At 36.0% G+C, this 9,836-nt stretch overlaps 1 long non-coding RNA gene across 1 annotated transcript; it reads right to left on the bottom strand.

Annotated features, from left to right (window-relative positions):
• Positions 1-577: 577 nt before the first annotated feature.
• Positions 578-4,196, bottom strand: LOC135196884 (uncharacterized). Its single transcript, XR_010310507.1, has 4 exons — positions 4,005-4,196; positions 2,412-2,541; positions 1,810-1,933; positions 578-1,581 (listed from the first exon to the last, which is right to left on the bottom strand). It is a non-coding gene; the product is annotated as an uncharacterized LOC135196884 (long non-coding RNA).
• Between the last annotated feature and the right edge of the window lie 5,640 nt (positions 4,197-9,836).

Genomic DNA, 9,836 nt, shown 5'->3' with positions numbered 1-9,836 from the left:
CGTCAGCATCATTATTATTCGGCCAGTATTCACAAAAATAGTAAGACATTCTATACTGTAGACACGCCTTCAACTATATGGACACTATGGCCGTACAATCTGACAATATTTTTAAAGAGCTCATAGCTTCTTTTGCATCTCCTTAGTCAGTAAGGGAATAGAACAATAGTTGTTATTACCAGATCAACATCTGGTCTACTCTGACCACATCCAGATTCTAACCAGACCTTTTCATTCACGAATCCGGTTCATTCTCGAAATCTTATCAATTCTTTCCGAATACTGATTTACCTCTTAGTATATACTCTCATTTGGCAAGGCGAGTTCGCTGGTCATTTAATTGACAAGAACTATCACTGAAAGCCATCAGTGACCTCATGAGGTGGATGTAATCTCCTGTAGTTACAGCAACAGTCCAATGTGACTTAAAACTGGTCAAACAATTTAATACTAAAAATATTTATTTATACTTCAGTATTAAACTGAACGCGTGCTTGATGTAGTGTGCATAGATGAAAGTTATTTGCTTAATTATAAACTTAATTATAAATAGTGAAAGTCTTAAACCAGGGAAATGAAATCTAAATAGTCTCTTTATTGTGATATATTAAAGACAAAATCCAATTTGGTGTTATTATTAATATGTCATAAACCTGTTACAGTAAATTATGTCCTACGCGAGGATTTGGAAATCACATTCATTACAAAACTACAGATTCTATAATATATGCACAATGCTAATAATCTCAATCTAAAAATATGGACTTTTAAATTTGTCGAAGTCTAGTCATCTAACACCTACAACAAACAATTCTTTCTAGACAATTTGCAGTCCATTCTAGTCATTTAAAAGCATACAGTTCAATAAATTCTTGTCTAGGCATATTACAGTTCAGCTAGGAACCAAGACTGCTCAAGAGAAATAAGGTAGAATTGCCGATGAGATTCTGTCAGAAAAATGCCCCGTTTGTCTTGGCAACACATTCAGTTCAAAATAATTTTGCTGCTGAATACTCTTAAGCAGTATATAATACGCCCTTAATGATGGATATACAAGTAGACAAAAGGACTTGAGCTGAACACTGAAGCAGTGTAACCTGTGGTTACAAGACTTTACAAATTTGCTGCCGTCTACCTTACAACTTAGCATAATTCTTACCGTCCCTGAATTAACATTAAAATTAGGGGGACTCTGAATTAGTGACCATGAACGAACTCCAGGAAGGCAACGCTGATAGAATGTCGAAAGATACCTTCCTGGGATTTAGTTTTCCCGGATAATCGCAGCATCAGCAATTTGCCGTAGTAAGAATCTATAATCTTGCAATGCTCACACTCTTCGTCCAGTCAACAGTAAACTACCGCATCAATTACCATCATATCGTGAAGTTCCTTGTCTATTTTTCCAAATGCTCTCTCAGTTTAAAATCCGTTGGAGATTCTGCTACCGGAAGTCCCATTTTCTCATTCTCAGATGTCTAGAATTGCAGTCTCATCATCTAGATACTGACGAGGCTACACTTACTTCTTCAGTTTGAAGAAGACGCGGAGTATGCCCGTCTTGAGGAAGGCCTTGACGTCCTGCATGAGAGAGGAATTTCTGTTTAGCGTTGTTCAGGTAATTTGAAGGCAAGGTGTTTTAAAGCTAACAAAATAGATTGTGAAAAACTTAAGTAATCAATTCTAGTTATTCTAGTTCAGATAGTCCTGAGATTAATGGTAGCTATAGTATGAAACTCAAAGTAGCACATCAAGAGCCGATAATATTTAAGAAAACAATTTTTATAAGAGTTAGAAGGTTTACATTACCATTGAGGGTAGAGCAGGTTGTCGAGTGGCGAGGGCAAACCTCTGCTTCGGCCTGAGGACGGTCGTCCGAGAGAGTATCCTGGACCCTTGTCATTTCTATAGAATGGGAACACTTCTGATGCTTCTGCGAATGTTAACAGAAGGGAAAAAAGGAACAGTCGAATTGTAAACATAAGGAAACATATTCCAAGATGATATGAATTGGTCTTAAAGATTAAAAGTCCAGCAAATTACTTTGCTAGCTTACTGTTATTGGTTTTTTGATATAGGCCACAATAAACCATATTTATTGATGAAATCATTAACTAAGATTTTCACAAGCTGAATTAATGTTAGATATTTCCACTATCAGTAAATGTTAGATGACTGCTTTCAGGTTTTTAAGAGTCACCGTTTTTAGACAGGAATTATTAGCATTGTACAGATTAGAGTATCCGGCTTTCTGTGTTCTGTGATACTTCTTTCCGAAGTCTCTTGTGGACATAACTTAATGCAACAGGTTTATGATTTATGAATAATACAAAATTATATTATATCTGCAATATATTAAATTAAAGAAACTAGTTAATTATATGCAATTAAAAAAAAAACTAGATCCTGACTTTCTTCCCTCTACAGCAGATGATGCATTGATCGACGACCCAAGCTGTAGAATAAGCTATATAAAACAGGAGAAGGATTGTCCAGAGTGCAACGTTAAACCAAAACATGTTGAAGTACGGGATTTGCATTCTGAAAACAGGTTATGCAATTTAGAAAACACTGCGATGAAAGATTAAATTAACACCAAAGTATTAGATTAAAAAGACCTGCAGTTTGATCAGTGGCTAGACTGACCATTATGAGAAATATGGAAATTTAGTTAAAAAAAAAAAAAAAAAAAAAAAAAAAAAAAAAGTCAAATCTTTGCAGGTGAAGAGAACTATGTAATAACACCTTGATACAAATTTTAAACTCACTAGTTATTGTTGGTGCCATTATTGTTCCAGTTCTATGAAATTAAGATTAGCAGTGGTAAACAAAAACTGTCAAAAGTAAAGCCTGCTTTGTTTTGAATTTTTTTTTTTTTAATCCTGTATACTTAAGTAGTTCCAGACTACGTAACAGTTTTCTTTGTGGTTAAAAGTCCAGTGGCGTATAGGAAATTATATATTAATAAGCAGTTTAATACTTCTCATTTTATTTGTTTATAACAATCCAATTGTTAATAGGATCTGGCTATTTTAATGTTTTAATGTATCCTGATGGCTTGGTCAGGAGCACAAGGGTGATTTTGGAATATATTGCATAATCATAGCTGGATCATCTTAAATGGAAGCCCGACCTTCATTTATAGGATATATTGTTGTCAAGGGTATGGCAATTCGTGCTTTAACTTTGAATTCAAAGAAACTGATGCAAATAGTCGAGTTTTCACCAACGAGCAAAATTTCTCCAAAGTCTGAGGTCCCAAAGTAGAGAGGCTTTAAAAGGGCAGTATTGTTTCTGACCCACCACATGCTCTCACAAGTTAAGACTGAATGGCTACCACGACCAGTAAGGTTGATGACCATAAATTAATTATTATCTAGGCTGGCAATAAAAACCTTTTCATCACAAGTTAAAATACGGATGGAGGCAACACCTAATAAGATATAGTTCATGTTTAAGTGAAACTGCGTATCAGTACTCTCAAAGATTCTAGGTACGATGCCAGACCGAATAGATAAGTTTCTAGGAAATAAATCTAACATTAAGTTTGGTAAAAAAAAATACTTCAGAGGAATTAAAGCGATACCACGAACATAGATTGACGTTAATGTCTTAAGACTCACTCTATTATACTCCACCCACAGACATCAATAAAAGCCCGTAAGCACTTTCAACTTAAATGGATTTTCCAAAATAACTAAATACTCTGATCGCAGAGGAGTTATTTAAGTATTCAACACAACGTTGATATTAAAACCTACCAAAACGAATGGTCTTTCCATCACAGACATGGATGAAAATACAAGAAACAAGCGGCTTTTCCAACAATTCACAAGACTTTCAATTCATCACGATAATAGGAATTTAAAACTCCCCGCCCCCTTCCTAAAAAAAGAAAAGTCGTTACCTTTTTGCGTATGATCACCGTCGAAACACTCAAGACGATTATTTACAAATTTAGCACAACAATAACATTAAACATAAGCAGAAATAACATTCTTTACCTTTTTGATTATGCAAGCACCGTCGAAAAACACTTAGACGAATACTCAAGTCTTGAAAAAACGAACAGTGGAAGGTGTCAGGTCAGCAAACGAGGACTGGACTGACGAGTCTGAGAGCAGGTTCGTCCATTTACAGTTTCCACAAGACTTAAAAATACAGATATATGAGGAAAGAAAGTGCTGAACTATTCCTGCGTAGTTTCGGTATTGTTCGACGAACCTAGGCAGTTTTAGGAATCGGCAACTTCAAGGAATGGAAAGATAAATAGTGAGTTTAAGGGAGTACCGCAAGGAGATAGTAATTAGTGTATGATCTGCAATCAGGGAATGCGGATATTATCACTAACAGCAAGAGCCTTAATACTGAGGAGAAACTGGCAAACCAGATAGATCATCGAATAGAGACAAAGGTAGTTAATCTTAAGTCGTCTGGGAATACGTTCCAATACTACAAAGAAAGGACCGAGACCAATAAAAAGGGAAATGTTTCTCGTGGTTGGATGTCGAAAAGAAGTGAGGAATCAGGGCACAAATATTTATGACAATGCCTCTCTCGTCCCTGGAGGATTTCATTCCTCATCCTCTGCAAAAAATGAGTAAATCATTTTTGGAGAGATTTCATAAAATCAAAACGATGCATGGAGGAAATATTGTTGATATGTTTCGTAAATTATTCTTGAACTCCATTCCCAAACAGAATGGCACTCATTAATATTGCAGCGCGGAATATGTAAGTTCATGCAAAAGCAAGACTGTTTCTTCTCGATCTAATATAAATTCATGTTGCTGGATTAAGAATAATTTTGCAAAGTTTCCCTCTGTTTAGAAAATAGTTACATTGCACCGAAGCAGGTCAGTTATTTTACAGCTTATAAAATCTGTAACGAAACTCATTCATACTTCTACGAGGTCTGAGCTTCAATCTTGATTTACAAAGACAAATCTACGAGTGATGGACATCAATGTTTGCTTTAAAATGGAAATATTAGGAACTTGAGGAAAATAATGGTATGATTTTCATTACTACAAATAGCACCAGATTTGTTAAGAAATCGGCGCAACAGAAGAAATAGTTCGTTTGAGGTAAAAATCTTCCCCAAAAATAAATCATAATTAGATCTCATGATAAAAAATCCATTCTCTCTCTCTCTCTCTCTCTCTCTCTCTCTCTCTCTCTCTCTCTCTCTCTCTGTTCAGAAATTTTGCCCTGAAACATGTAAATGTAAAAATTCTATTTGGTAAACCCATTTTCATTTAAATTGACAAAAATAAAAGGTTTAAGATCATTTAGCTGAAATTATAAAGGTGGTGTGGCTGAATCTTCTCATTCAAATAACAATTCATAAGATTCATTACTAAGATTTATATTTGAAAAGTTATCTAAGTGAGATTAACATATATATGCCCTAGAAAATTTGCTACGCCTTGTCTAAAGAGAGAGAGAGAGAGAGAGAGAGAGAGAGAGAGAGAGAGAGAGAGAGAGGACTGCTAATTATCGGGAGAATTATGCAAAGCAGACCACCGAGCTCCGGACCTCCCAAAGGAGAGAGAGAGAGAGAGAGAGTCTAATAATGAAAGGAAATCAACTCCGTTTACAGACTTGCGCTGTAGAGAAAATGGAGACATGTCCCTATTTTACAAAGTTAAAATGAATTTAATATTCTGTCTATCACCGGATTTTTGTTTCCTTTCCATATCGATTTATTGGTCATTCATCTCAGACGAGGTTTCGTTCTTAGCTCCCTGTTCAGCTTCGAAAGAAGAAGAAGCAGAGGACTTGCAAATTAAAGAACAGATATCATAACCTTACAATGTCAGGGAGGAGCAAGATTTTGCCTGATTTCAAGACACCTTTTCTTGAAGAGACGAAGCAGGAGAGAGAGAGAGAGAGAGAGAAGAGAGAGAGAGAGAGAGAGAGAAGTATCATTGTTTGTAATCTGACAAATACGATGTGACAGTTCCCATAGGTGCATTCAATAAAATGCTCCTTTGCGATAATCAGGTACAGCTTCTTATTCATGTGTATATTAAAACTGAAGTATTCAAAGCATGTAAATAAAAGCACTTTTTAATAAAATTTTAGTTCCTCCGAATGTCTTAATTCTCATAAAATCCCCCAATCCTCATAAAATTTCTTTCGCCTCTGAATAAAGAACGATGACAGACAGACATACAATCTAGCTCTCATCATCATCATCACCATTAAACAGGGAATCCCTTCAGAGGACTTCACTCTCATCCAGGTTTACTCTTGTGCTTATTTACATGTTAAAGGAATCCCATTCAGAGATGACAAAGGTTGGGGATGGGGGAATGTTGCGAAACAAAAGGAATATTCTCTTTATGGCAATGAACTGAATTTAAACTCAGTCTCTGAGCGAAATAAAAAGTGCTTAATCCTTTGCAGTCGGAGAGGAGAATAATGAAACGGAATGAGGAAACAAGAGCGTCTATAAACAAGCTAAATAGCGAGGACTATAAAAAGTAGTAGGCGGAATAATGACATGAATAGCTTGTTGTCGGAAAAGAAGATGACTGAATCTGGGAATGAATGTCTGAGGGAAAGTCGTGGAAAATGTAAAATCAATCATTGGGGCTATTATGAAAATGAGTAAGACTGGACTCATCCAAACGATAGTTTTGGGGAGACCATAAGGAAAATCTTCTGAGTGACGGGTCAGTTTCCATTAAACTAAAAAACAACGATTAAAGGAGTATTTGCGACGTATAGACTTGACTTTTTTTAATGGTTCTTTAATGTAAATGAGTTGATGTATTTTTTACACTGTATCTTTGCCTCTGGGAGAAAATAAAGCGGCTTTAGGAAGTGGTCACTATGGCAGGGGATAAAGGAGTGATTCATAAATAAAATGTGGATTATCATTAGTATTATAAAAAAAAGTTAGCAAAAAGTGAACATATCATGCAATTTTTTTATTAATTCTCCCACCACATCCAACAATCGACTAATATTCATATTGACAATTCACTGCTTAGAACAAAATAGGCTTACTGAATTTTAAAGTAAAGTGCCCAAGTCGCTTCATTCTCAGCCTGGTTTTGGGGATCGAACTCGTTTCCTAGATTGTGAACAGAGGGGGATACTATTTCGTTAGAGAGAGAGAGAGAGAGAGAGAGAGAGATACACACTGTGAACTGAAGGGGAATCTATTTCCTTATACAGAACAGAGAGAGAGAGAGAGAGAGAGAGAGAGAGAGAGAGAGAGAGAGAGAGAGAGAATGGGTTAGCTACAAAAGACTCCCTTTGGAATTCCATAAACGTTGCAGTTTTCTTTCCTCGTCGAGTGGCAAACGATCCCACAGCGCACATTTTCCCGAAAGCAACACCAAAGAACAACAGAGGGAAAAAGGCTGGAATTCTGAAGGAAACGTTTGATGCTGCTGCTGCTGTATCCGTTTTCCCTATGATGAGAGAAAGGTTCTTTAATGAAACCACTTCCCAGTTTTCATTTCTGCAAAGTTTTCCTTCTCTACGTATCCAAAGTTTTCCCCTTTTTGTCTCGTGATCTCCAGAACCACTGAGTTTCGCAACTTTCGAATTTATTCAGAGGGAGGTGGGTCCTACAAAGGACACCTCTGAATAATAATGAGCCTTCAACTGGAAATCAACAAATAGATTTTAGGTATCTTTGATTGCCTTGATATTGTAGGAACTAAATTTTATTGAACACAAGCAATGATGATAAAAGCCTTGATTTTACAAAAAACGAAAAAAATGTAAATGAAATAAAATATAGGCAATATGAATAATAATGCATACATACACACACACTCACATACACACACATACATAGTCTGTACTTAAGTTTGATACCTCTCCCAGAAACAAACATAAATAGATACCCTTTATTTTAAGACAAACCACGATATAAACTCAAAGGAAGGACAAACGGCCAGAAAACATTTTAAAAAACAAACATTTCATGTTAATTTACCTATATCTAATGTCTCCCATTTTGCCTTGTTTATGAGTACCTCTTTTTTCCATTGTTCCTTATGAAAGTAACCATTAATAACATATTCAAAGACAGAACGAAAATAGGCGACTCATGCAATAATTCATACAGCATTCCTGTTACAAAAGACCCAAGGGAACTCAGAAAAGCTGCGTCATTCGAGAATGTTTGGGGGAAGCGAAGGATCGAGAGAAAGAAGGGTCAGTAGGAGAAGAGCCTCGCTACGGAGGTCAACCTAATTAAGAGACTCGGGAGCCTCTGACGTGAATTGAGTTGTGTACCGTAGGGTGAAGTCCCCGTGAAACTGAATAACAGAGACGCTGCCGTTCGTCATTTTTAGAACGCAGAATAAGCAAGAGAGTCGGAAAGGATTCTGTTGACAAACAAGAAGATGGGGGAGTAAGCGTGACTGGTAAAGGGGTTGAATTCTGGATGAATGCTGATGGAATAATATGTGTTTAGACAGTAGATGTTTTACTAATGAGGATCCTTAGTGGATATTTGAAGCTACTTAAATAGGCCTCTCTTTCCTTCATTCTGTGTGTGTGAGAGAGAGAGAGAGAGAGAGAGAGAGAGAGAGAGAGCAGTGACCTTTTCGACTTTTCCCAAAAAATAAAAAGCATTTCATTCGTTGAATGAACGGTACATACCTAACTTTTTTCATTTTTAAAATGTAAATTACCGTTAAAGTTACTGAAACCTAACACACACACACACAGAATATTTTTTATATTTTCAGGTCAAAAGAACTGTTCAGCGTTTAAAAGAGGGACATGATTAAAAAGCATGGAGTATCAAAGAGTCAGTATTTTATTAAGCCTAGTGCAACTATATTTTCATGTTTTGAAGTTCGATCAAAGAGATTCTCTAACTGCCTACTTATCAGTTTTCAGACAAGCACAGTTTTCGTAGGAGAGTCTTGTTTTTTCCAGCCCGTCCTTCTACCTGGGATTTTCCTCTTCCACATATGAAGAATCGTTCCCAAAGTCATAATCAAAACTTCACCCAATAAGTTTATTTGAATTTCCATGACTAAGTGATATTCAGCGTCTCAGACTGACTAAACAAGATAACGACTTATATATCACTTGAGAAAATGCAACATTGGGGACAAACACTCGAAAGATTGTTATACCGTCATACTGGAATCTGTTGCAGAGGGAGTAGAGGGGAACTGGTTGACTGTCCTACCTCAAGGATAACCTCAAAAAGTACATACGTTTTACATAGCGAAACTCAGGAAACCTTACATTGTGTTATTGCTAAGTGGGACACTACAAATTGTATTGTATCAATAAGATATATTTTTATAAATGTCCACGTTGTCAGATTGCATGGGACGTTTGCGTTATTTGTAGTTTTATTTATAATCGCCTTTGTAAATTGGATTTTTTTTCATTAGATCTGATTTGATCAAAATATACAGGGAACGAAAAATATTATGTATGACCCGAAAGTAGGCAAGGGTTTGTTGAATTCCAGACAAAAGTCTACAGAGTTAGTCAGAAACCTTAACACTTTTTATGTTTATGGTAATAACTGTTGAGCTGAATTTCCACGTAGGTATGTAGAAAACTCCAGTCAGCAATATTAGTAATGAACTACATATATCATTCTGAAATATTACTGTTGGTTGCAGAAAAAAATTGTAGGGATTAGCACAAATAAAAGAAAACAAGCAGAAAGCACAATATCTGCCCACAGTAACACAAAACACCACTGAAAAAAAATACAAGGAAATAATCTTGCTTTCGGATCAAATAAGAGACAGCCAATAAAATGTAAAGATCAACAGTACAAATAAGGATCAAATATGAACCACAAGATCTGTCCTCATTGACACACGACACCGTGA

The sequence above is a fragment of the Macrobrachium nipponense genome, chromosome 18, assembly GCF_015104395.2.
Source record: "Macrobrachium nipponense isolate FS-2020 chromosome 18, ASM1510439v2, whole genome shotgun sequence".
In the NCBI taxonomy this organism is placed as follows: Eukaryota; Metazoa; Arthropoda; class Malacostraca; order Decapoda; family Palaemonidae; genus Macrobrachium; species Macrobrachium nipponense.
The sequence above is the reverse complement of the archived record's forward strand: the minus strand, read 5'-3'. Positions and strand labels throughout refer to the sequence as shown.